At 36.8% G+C, this 12,015-nt stretch overlaps 1 protein-coding gene across 1 annotated transcript in view; it reads left to right on the forward strand.

The window, feature by feature from the left end:
* The window catches only part of HAPLN1 (hyaluronan and proteoglycan link protein 1), an 80,861-nt gene that overhangs the window by 34,208 nt on the left and 34,638 nt on the right, over nucleotides 1-12,015 (forward strand). The window lies entirely within an intron of this gene.

Consider the following 12,015-nt stretch of genomic DNA (forward strand, 5'->3'; position numbering starts at 1 on the left):
TGAGATTGGTAATTTGGCCTCAAGTCTTGACCTTTCCTTTTTTTTTTTTTTTCTTTTTGCTACATTTTATATCTCTAATTGTTGTTTTGGCTCTGTCATTGGTGATAATACAATTTCAAATAATCTCCAGTGTGCCAGGGTAGAGAAATGGAGTAGGAAATGATGGTGAAAATCAAAAGCCCATATGCTTTATGTTCTCCTACAAATAGACTTCAAGAACTTGTGTGGAAATAATTGCAAGAAAGTATAGATAGTCATATGCTCCTGGCCAAAAATCGTCCTTTTCTATCGGAGTACATTATTCTCTTCAAATAAGCAGCACATATGTGGAAGATTTGCCCTTAACAAGTTCAGATTGAGGCACTGACAAGAGAGAAAAGGTCACACCAATCAACTCCAATAATGGAGTAAATGAATTCCCTTAGTAAATCCTTCATATAACTCCAGTTGCCTCTAGTTCACGCTCATATACAGCTATATTTAGAACTACAGAAATGCCAGTCTCCTTATTCATTCATTGAACACTCACTGAAAACTCAAGATTAGGACTAATAAATCCAGGAGTATAAAGACTAATAAAATGTGGTCCTTGTCCTCAGGAAGTTTGCACTTTTGTAACATTAGCATGGGGTCAAACTGTTTTTGATGCTTCATTAATAGTTTGAGAATCAAATGATTTTTTTACATTTGTATGAAATGGGATGATTTAGTCAATAAGTTTTGTGTGTGTGTGTGTGTGTGTGTGTGATGTCTAATATCTAGACGTCTTCAGCATATGGTTGTACAGGTTGTGTACTGAACAATATCTAGAAGTCTGCAGCATATGGTTGTGCAGGTTGTATACTGTATAGTTCTGTGGACTTCCATCTATCCTGCAGTGTGCAGTGCAAAGCCACAGATGCATACATAGCATCCCTGAGCTTCTACTGTGTGTCAGAGGACATAGCGGTAAACATAGTTTCTACCTTCTTGGAGCTTGCATTCTAGTAGTTATACAAGCAGACAATGAGCTGGCTTCTGCTATCAAATCCCATACCATTTTTCCAGTACCATTTTAAAGTATGTGGCTTGACAATCTTTTGATATAACCCATTATGAAAATGGGTATTAGATGTATAAATGATAACACTGATCATTGAATTTATAACAATAGTTATGTTAGTATGCCCTTACTAAAAAATAAGTGAGAATCTAGTAGCTAAAGGCTAACCCATTGTATTTTGAAATATTTACGTTTTATTTCTGTAAAAAATGGGAAGTCTTTTAAAAGTGTGTTCCACATGCATCTTCCCTAGTAAACAGAGTATGCATGGCAGATTGAGAAGATCCCTCTTTGTACTGTGTACTTTGTACACAGTTATATCTTCTTATGAGGTATGTAAAGGTAAGGTAAGTAACCTGCAGTGGTGTCCCACTGGTTAGAAGGCCTGATTGCACTAGGGAAAGTTCTCATTAATTTTATGTTCAAGGTTTTTTTGTCTTGCCCCTGACTCCCTGTCCAATCTCACCTCCAGCCACTCTACTATGATCACCCCACTCTCCAATTACACGAGCTCCGTGCAGTCACACAAGCAGGCCAAGCTCCCTCACAGTTCATTTGATTAAGCAGCAATATCCCTTCCCCTCTTCTCTATCTCCTCTTTGTCTTTCAGTACAGTTGAACGATCACCTTTCTGAAACAGTTTATATACCCTGCCAGCCAGGCTGGGTTAGGTGCCTGCTGAGTCTGCCCCTCTGCACAGTTTTAGTGGACACCATTCCGACTGCATGCTGGAGAGCCCCTCCTCTTTTTCCAGTAGTAGTATCCTGACTATGCCTCTATGTACTTGCCACCCTGTTCTTTTATATTGCTTCCCAGCCTCTCTTGAGGGTAACTGCTTTGGGATCTGAAGCTGAGCCTTATTTCTACTTGCCAGGTATGAGGTGGATTCTCAATGGATAATTGTTTGAATGACAGCTTCATATGGCACAGCACATAATTTAGGCACCCCCGAGATATATAAGGCTGGAATTTCTCTCTTTGGATATGCTCAGATTGTTTACTTGCACATCTGGTGGGGTTTTTTCCCCTATTGTAATGCCTATCCTTCAAGTCATTGCTCCTATTCTCAGGGGCCATGCTGCTGGTCTCTTCGCAGATGTTCATTAGCACTAAAGAACACTACTCCTTGGCCTCTTTTCAGTTGCTATCTTCCTCCTCCTTCTGCCCCCTCCTCCTCCCCGCAGTCTGCTTCTCCCTCTTCGTTTTGTTCCTGTCCTTTTCTGTTTGCTTCTCGGCAGTAGGGGGCCTGTTTTTTAAACAATTGCCTGCTGAGAATGCACACTTTTAGAAGTCCACCTCAGATCTACGTTATATTTCCCATGATATTTATATGGTCAGTATTCTCTCAGTATTTGCAGTACTGTGCTCACTAAGACTTATTTTGAGGTGTTTAGTTATTACTAACCTCTGAGGGTGATGACTGGCAGCTGTGTATGTGAGGTTTATCTACAATTTTTAAATAGCAGTTCCTTTCTGAAGTGCGTAATGTCACCACTTCCCTTGCTTTCCAGGTTCTGTATTTTTAGGATTACACTTCATCATCCAAATCTAAATGTATCTGTGTATCTGCTAAAGTTAATGAGGTATAAGAGATTATTCAAAGGTCACATTACCTTCAACTGCAGGCACATTATCCTCAACTGTCATTTGTCCAACACTGATGAGAATCTGAGTCTTTTATGTAATTGCTCATGGCACTACCATTGCTTTCTATGAAAATTATGGAAGAGAGAAGCTTAGTTCTTTGTAGCTGCTCATTTCCTCTTAACTTTGTTAGTACTCACCCAGGAACCCTGCCACCTCTACACTGCCCGCACTGCTATAATACTTCACAAAACCATGATCACGTTTGAAATGGAAACAACCTTGGGGAACTTTGTATTCGTAACTGTGATGATGGGAATTTGGAGCCCAGGTTGGAAGGGAGGATCTGTGAGAAAGGTGTGGAGCTGATAATTTTGTAATATTTAGAATAATGTAAAACCTGAGACTTTTTATACCCAGCTTCCCTCATTCTTAGGACAATAGTGCCCATATTGTTACGTATTTTGCTCATCTATGATTATTTAGCTCAGAGTCAATGGCAAGCTTTTGTACTTACACGAAAGTTTTAAATGACATTGTTCTTCGTAAAAGAAAGCTACAAATTATATAGATATTTTTGAAGTCTCGAGTAGTGGTTTCTAGCTAAGATTCCATGCCTATGAAGAAAGTTGGTTAAATGATTTCATGTGTTTTCAGCATGAACAAATTCCTCAGCCAAAGAAGCTGTAAATGAGAATCATTTAGTTTTAAAAGCTTGAAAAACACCTTCAAAGATCACTATAATTTAACAACCTATTAGGATGAATTATTGAGCTATATCCTGCATCACAAAACCAATTTGGAAACTCAATTTAATGAGCTTAGCTGTCAATGTTTGCTAAATTAATTGGAAGATATTGTATTTTCCCTTTCTTGAGCTGTGTAGACACAGCCCTTTTGGCTGGAACACACTTTGTTACTTATAAACCAATGAACTGAATTCTGATGAGGTCATGTTTTGACGTAGGATGAGGACAAATAGTAAACTTTCTTAAGAATTTTGGAAGATACATGAAAAGAGGCAGCCAACAGAGATGAGGACTGACTGCATGAAGTACATTGGAGAGAATAGACGTTTCTGCTGCTAAAAACTATTAATATATTATTTTTATTTTTATTATGAATTAGTATAACTAGGTACCACAGTAAATCAATGATCCTAAAACTTTTCATTGTATGTAGTCAAAAATCAGAATTGACCCATATTTTAAAATCTTTCTATGCCTTCTCAGAGTCTGGTCATCATTTAAAATATCTGTGAGTTGCCTGATTCTTGTTGTTCATTAACTACTTTAGAATGACACATGGGATGCAGTGGTGAGCTTAGTGTTTTTGCAATATGTAGAGAACTTGTTACTGCCACATTTGTGATGGCACCAAAGCTGTCATGTAGATGTGTTGCAGTTGTATTTTTAGATCCAATGTTAATGTAATGTTTAACTGGCAGCTGTTGAAATTTTGAACTTTTAAAGAGATTAAAAATTGTAATGAAATTGAGTCTTAAAATATTGTTTTGTTGGCTCAACTAGAAACACTTTCAAATGCATTTAGTTGAAACTGATGTAATGATCAATTTCCTACCTGTATAAACCCTAGTGCTAGAAACCTTATTTTAAAAACTCTTGTTTCAAATTATAAAACCTGTAACTAGGAGGTTTGTATTCATTTAGTTGTGTGCATATGAGTACAAGAGTCTAAACTCATTTTTATATAACCTACATTTAAAAGCAGTCCTAAAAATTCTAAATTCTAAATTTCCTCCATTGCGCCTGGCCAATTCTAAATTTCCTAAAAATTCTCAATTTTATTTGTACATTATAATATGAAGAGGAGAGTTATTCTATATATTTCAAATGATGCATAGCGTGGGCAAATAACGAGACCTCCTCCCTACAAAAAGTCAAAAAATTATCCTGGTGCGGTGGCACGTGACTGTGGTCCCAGCTATTTGGAGAGCTGAGGTGGAAGAATCACTTGAGCCCAGGAGGTCGAGGTTGCAGTGAGCTGTGATCACACCATTGCACTCCAGCCTTGGTGACAGAGACAGACCTTGTCTCAAATAATTAATTAATTAATTAAAATAAAATGATGTAAAAGAATAATTTTAAATGAGAGTTGCTTTGTTTTTGTCCATTTTTTATTTGTGCTTGATAAGAAACAATAAGATAGCAATCTAAGCTGTTGATAATTCCCAGAACATTCCTTTAGAGTGCTCTAGACAAAATTATACATAATTGGTTACAAGGGGCCTTCTGATCAATTTAAAATGCCTCTGTTTAGGTTCATTCTATTTAAATTCAAATTCACTAGGGAATAAGTCATGTATACCTTTGCAAAGTTCTTAATTTAGTGCCCAGTTCCTTGTCAATGTTCAAAATTCATTTACTATTACTGATCATAGTAATGAGTCATTCGATTTTACACATTAAGAAAAATATTTTCAAGGTCAAACTTTATATTATTTAATACAATGCTTTGTTATTGATCAGATTTTTGATCACAGAATAGAGAATGAGTGAATCTATAAAATGATATATTTCCTATATGAGTATGTCTAACAAGCATATCCATTAAAGAGTATTTATTATAAAGCAAATATACCATGGTAGCATTTAGCATATTAAACCACAAAGAAATCATGAGTTAGCATGAGAAGTGGCAACATTGCTTATTTATATTCTGACAGATTTAATTGTCTTTTAAGAATTGTTCATGAGGTAATTTTATTTTTGATGATCTTTATGTATAATGATAGAACATAGATGTTTTCTTCTGCAGCCTATGAAGGATGCATTTTTAATAGCCTCACAATGTAATATTCATATTGGTTGTCTAGTTTTTAGCGTTCTTTGGCAAAATTATGATTTTAGGGCATAAAAAATAGGATCAGTTTTCCAGAGATAAACACAGGGGAAGATAAGAGGTTTATTTCCTTTTAATGTTACCATCATCATCAAAATGTATTGCTTAATATTTATTTATTGACTTCCTCTACTATCTGGTCCAGAAACAGGCTATTAATTATGGAACACATGCCCATAAAAACCTATATGAAATCTCATGTAACTGAAAAATTTTTTAGTAGATAGTGAGAATACCTACAGAAACATGCTAAATACTATCTATAGGTATTCCAGACTTTTAGTTACTCAGAGGCAAGAAATATGTGGTCCCTACATTTATTAATATGTATGTGTACTAGTTTCCCCATATATCCTAAATATTTGATTAAAGGCTGTGGACATGAACATTATAAACACAAAATACTACATGTGCTTTTGCTCAGATAGGACTTTTATATTTGTTTTAGAAAATCAATAAATAAACAAAACAACTGCAGAATCCACTTACAAAGCTGGTTTTGGAGAAGTCTAACTCCATCTCAAGGATTATCTAAAGCAGGTTCTAAGGGGCCAGTGAGCAGCCTGAGCAAATGCACTTCGATTAGGCGAAAGGGTGCTGAGTTTGTCTCAAACTCTGTCAATATTCTCTGAGAGAGAGCTAGCAAAGAGCAACAGCCAAAAACAGGAAGTAAATTGAATTGCTACTTAAACAAGCATTATTGATATTATCCCTTTAAAAATCCATGAATTTATTTGCTGATGAGGACAGTCCTAAAATGCAACATAAGTAGAATATACAATCTGATATCTCCAGTAAGAAAAAATTAAATCATAATCATAACAACTAACATGGAGCTTGAACATTTGGCGTCAACTCTTTTAATTGACAGATAAAAAATACTTGACCCTAAAGCAGTTTCATCACTTATTCAAGGGTCACACAGTTAAAAAGGGGTAGATGAAGAAATGAAACTAAATTTTACCTTTCCTCCATTGTACCCATTGCCATATTTCCCCAGCTCCCCAGGATAGCTCCAATTTACATGTTACTGTTTTCCTAGTATAGTTGTAAGTAGTTATCCTACTTACTCTGTGCCTGGTTCGATGATAAATAATCCTATGACCACATCAAATATCAAATAATGTAATAAATATGAAATATAGGGAAAAGAGAAAAGAATAAATTATGTAACAGTGGGTGAGAAAGATTCGGAGGTGATGAATGGATAAATAAAAGCAAGAAAGTAAAACAGAAAAAGCTTAGAAAGAGAATAGAAAATTTGGGGGGAAAACAGGATAGAAATAGGTTGATTTCAAAACATGGAGGAGAAAAAGGTATATAAATTATTTGTAAATTTAAGAATGCAGGTTTCTGAGTCATAAGGATCCTAGGTTCAGCCTCCCATGTTTTATACGCATGCTACAAATTCATGATTAAGTGAGATTTCTGAGATCTTTAATTAGAAAAGAAACCACAAGTAAATTGTGGAAACATCCACAGCTAAGTGATACTCCAAAAAGCAGTCATTTTAAATGATTTGCTCTAAATCTAAGCAGTTTCTATGCAAGTGGCTAAGGTATACTTGGAGATTCCTTTAGCAGTAACTGCAGGCATTGGCAAGCCTAATAAATATTAAACTGAAATATATGTCCTTATATCACTCAAATATGGTGGTATATGTTGCTCCCATAAAAAACTGGGAAGTCTATGGTTGATTTGCTCATTTCTGTTTCTGCCACTGAATCTTTTTCTCCATACCCTGCCAAATCTTTGCAAGAAAAACTCGACATTAAACTCCATAACAAATATTGTTCATAGAAGTTCTTGGATCTGAGAATTGTAGTTCAGTATTCATTTTGTTGTGACATTTCATTTCTTCAAACTTAGAGGCAGTGTGCCAAATATTCACCATTTATTATTCATTTGCTACTTTTTTATTGCCCTTCCTCTTATTTTTGAGTGACTTTTTCTTCCTCTTAATTCTCCTCTCTTAAAATCTCCTTTATCTTCTTCCGCTTTTCTATTCCATTTCTACCCACTTTCCACCCGTTGATAATTGAGCCCATAAGGGCAATGTATTGGCTTCAGAGAAGAGCAGTGGGCCCAGAGTGATGCTTTGAGGGACCTGCACTGCCAGTCCTGCTGAAGTCATCCAAAGTCCACAGCCAGTGTTAGATATTTCCAAGACCATCAGTAAAATGACATTATCCTAACCTTACAGGAAATAAACCATGGCAAATAATATTTTATAATGACAAATGTATTGTTTAAATTGTTAACCATTTGTGGATGAGAATCGTTCTGATTATACATTTTTCGCCTTAATTCTTATAAATGTAGCAACAATATAAAGAGTTTGTAAAATAAAAGGAAAACACTCAGCCACCTGCCTATTATTTTTAGAAAATGACTAATATGTTATATGCATTCTTTTCCAGTGTTTTAAAGTAACATTTTTAATTACAAAACACACACACACACACACGCACACACACTGTAGATAAAAAGAAAAATGAGGAAAAGTAGAGAGAGGAAAAATGAACATAAGCATGGCGTTATTTCCAAGAATTGGGAAGTCTCAGAAGCTCAAGCCCACACCCAGAGGAAGAACGCTGAGTAATCTTAAAAACTTAGACCAGTGGGTCTCAAATTTGAACATGCATCAGGATCACTGAGGGGGAAGGAGACTGCTAAATACTGATGGCTGGGCACCATCCCCCAGAGTTTCTGATTCAGTGTATCAGGGGCCCAAGAATTTCCATTCTCTACCAGTTTCCAAGTGCTGCTGCTGCTGCTGGGAAGTGACTCCTGAACTCATTCCAAATAGCAGATTTATAGGAAGATTTCATCTGTCTCTGAGATGGAGATGTCCTTGATTTGCTATTTTTCTTACATTTATCCATAACCATCAATCAAGTTTGAGGCAGTCCTTACCAATTTAATAACAATACCTTAGTATTTGTGATTTGTATACTTGTTAAAGAATACTTTAAAACCAGAGAGATGTTGTCATTATTTCTATTTTGTAGGTGAAGAAATTGAGACCTGATGTACTGGTTGTGAGACCTGGAATAGAGCTCACTTTTCTTCCTTCTGGTCTATGATTTTTCCCAGCTTGTCAGGTTGCCAAAGGATCGTGCCCAGGGTAAGGGAACAACAGGCTGCCCATGTCCAGACTGAAAGCTCACCACAATGAAAAGGTCTTGGCTGGACATCCAGTCCATGGCATCAGAAAAGCTTTTAAGCTGACTTGGTAGCTTGAACTGTCACAGAACTATGCAATATGACAAGGAAAATTCAAGCTTGCAAGAAGCATTAAAGGGGTTGCAAGACTGGCTAGGAGAGAGCCGACAGCACTCATCAAGGGACCCGGGACAATGATAATGGTAGTTGAGAATGCGTCTCTGGGGTCACATTGCCCAGATTACCAGCTCCTTGCTGTACATGCTGTGTACCTCACCACCCTAAGACTCCACTTCTAGAACTGCAAAATGTGTCTAACAACATACCTACCTCAATTGAGTTTTTCTGAGAAATAGCAGTTCAGGAAATATGTAGTGTTAGCTCTCAAGGCACATGAAGTAGCACACATGCCTTTCATTTGGTTTTATCTCCACATTACCTAATACGATCATGATAATGATCATGTAGTAGACACTTAAGAAATAGCAGTTGACCATCTTGGTATTAGACTGTTGATATTAGTATGTCTGCATTTCTATCAAACTATTACTCTTTCACATTGGATAAGGTATATTGCTTCCAAATCATGGTTTGATTATCAAGAAAGCAGGACTGTAAAATTACATTCCTATCATCTGTCTTTGACTATGAACATAGACATTTCAGTTTGGATTCATCTTGAAGCTGGCTGCTTGAGCATCAAGGTTTGTAAGGCTGTGAAAGGAGACCTTCAATATGTGGATTGCAGGTGAACTGAGAGCACTCATTCAGGAGTTGATAATAGCTGGTTGTGTAAAAGTCTCCCAGACTGTCTAAATTTTAGCTCATATCAAAACTTGCAAATGTTTACCTAACATACCTAGACATTGAGAGGAGGCATGATTACAAAATGCAAATAAGTAGGACTCGGATTTATTCACTCACATGACCACCTACTATGCCTGAGCTGTCCTTTTATACTGGGACCAGCACACAGGCCCCTGGCACAGCCCTTGACCTCAATGACCTCAGTCTGGTGTGCAAAACCTTGTTTTGTATATCTGATGGCTCAGACACCTGAAGACTGTGACCCTAAAGTATACTTCTCTAGTTTCCTGCCTACTGGTGAGATGGTTGTTGTGCTTGCCAGGGTAGCAAAGATAATTTCCATTCTCACCTCCCTGGATTGCATTGATGCCAGCACAGGGTATTCCAAAGTATTCACTGATAGAGGCCTCTAATCACAAATTACTGCACATGTCCAATGTACTTGAATTTTTCAAAGATGGTATGTATCTATCTTTCTGTGTATCTCTGTATATGTGTGCACACATGTGAACCACCAAGACTTTTTTACGGTACCAGAGTGTTATAATTAATGAGGCAGGGCAAATCATGTTAAGAAAAATACCACCTGACTGCCTTCTCAATATGTAAGCCTTGGAAAAATGTTTATGTTCATACACAGCACAAGTCAGAGTTTTAAGATCATAGTAGTTGTAAGTTTAAAAGCTTGAATTTAAACTGGCAACAAAAGAAATAATAAATTAAATTTGCCTGAAGGCAAATACAGACTTTGCCACTTACTAGATGTGTACCTTCTAGCAAGATTACTGCTTGTATCCCAAGAAATGGAAATATTTGTCTCACATTATTGTTTTAAGGAATCCATGAGCCATTGCAGACAAAATGCTGCCCATAGTGCTGGCGAGCAGTAGACATTCCATGAAAAGTGTTTTTATCATTGTTTATTCCCCGTACTCCCTCACAAGCACTCAAGATGTTTGTAATTTTAAATTAGGTTGTTGGATAGTCAGTACTTTAACGCATTGGAATGAACCCTTAGTAGTATAATTTTAAATACTATGGTATGGAAATAAAGGAGATATATAGACAGATGTGTCATTTTTTTTAAATGAATGAAATTCAGGGTGGCTGCAGTGGTAGGATGCACAACTCTAACCTAGTGTGTGTATCATATGCACCTTCCTATAAATTACACTATACATGACCACACTAATGTGAACATTAATTTAGCAAGCTCTCCACTTTTGCTCATTTTGACTCTTCATCTAGAATGTCTCCTGTGTTTGATTGTTAAATTATACACCTTCTTTATACCCTCTCCTCCACAGTGCCACCTTCTCTGATTCCTATAAACAAGCAGACAGCACATCACACCTCTAGTACTGTTTGTCTATTGTTTCATATTTGTGTTCACAGTTATCTCAATTATATTCCAAATTCCAAAAGGCTACCTTTATATTTGTTCACCCAAAGCACAATCCTGGGCTGAAAATAGGTAATATTTTAAACTGTAATTTTTTGGACAAAAGTTAGTGACTACAAACCACCACCACCAACAAAAAAAATAAGCATTTCAAAAAAGTTCTTAGAGGAAAAAGAAAGTGAACTTCTGAAAATAAGATTAGTAAATCAGGTAGAATTTTGAAGGTAACATTCTTGGTTTCCTGGACAAAAAAAATTTCAAAATTTGTTTGCTTATCTACCATCTTCTTTCTGTGATATAATGAAGAAAAAGAAAGGATTTAAAGCAAGCGTGAAAGACTAAAGCCATCAGCTTCACAGTAGTGCAAATCTTCACAGGGGAAAATGCAGAGATGTGTTTCAGTCTCAGAAGAGACTTGGGGAACTTCTGTGAATAAGTGAATTAGGTTCTGGAGTAGAGGCTCTCCTACAAGGACCTCCAGGAACAGACTCAGAGCTCTTTAGTAAGTATTCCAGGGAGTCAGGCTTTCTTGGAAAAAACAAATTAGTGTGAGAAGCCAGTACTGTGCAATTTCAGTTTTAAAAATAGCCAGTATTGTTAAGGCTGCTGTGTGCATGAGAGAAAAAGAAAGTCTTTGTTAATTTTCGTGTCGGCTTCCACATTAAAACAGAGAAGCTCCACTGAAATTCTTGCCTGGCCAAATACTGCAAAGGTTATAAGGTTCGTATCAATTAGAATCACTTTTGGTCCTTCCAATGACAAACTTTTGGGAGGGAAGAGGTTATGTCCCCTTTTAAGACATCAGTCTTTCAATAAAGGACAGGCGAGTGATGGCTCTGCCTCTTTCACTTAGGACCAGAGCTGTGCCTCCCTGTCTGTTTCAGCTTTTCATTTGCCTAATTGCCCTGGGAGGCTGGCAGCGACGTTCCCTGCAACCGTGGCTCTGCTCACTGCAGAGACCCTACCTGACACTCTAAGTTGGTGCGTCAGCATTTTAGGTTGAAATGAATGAAAAATCAATCAGGATGACTGCAGTGGTAGCATGCACAACTCTAACCTAGTTTGTTCATAATTGTCAACTATTCACCATAGACCTAAGCAGTATTTAAGATGGTAAGTGAATCTGTAACAAATGTGCTGCTTCTGCTTAATC

Source organism: Rhinopithecus roxellana, chromosome 3, assembly GCF_007565055.1.
Source record: "Rhinopithecus roxellana isolate Shanxi Qingling chromosome 3, ASM756505v1, whole genome shotgun sequence".
NCBI lineage: Eukaryota > Metazoa > Chordata > Mammalia > Primates > Cercopithecidae > Rhinopithecus > Rhinopithecus roxellana.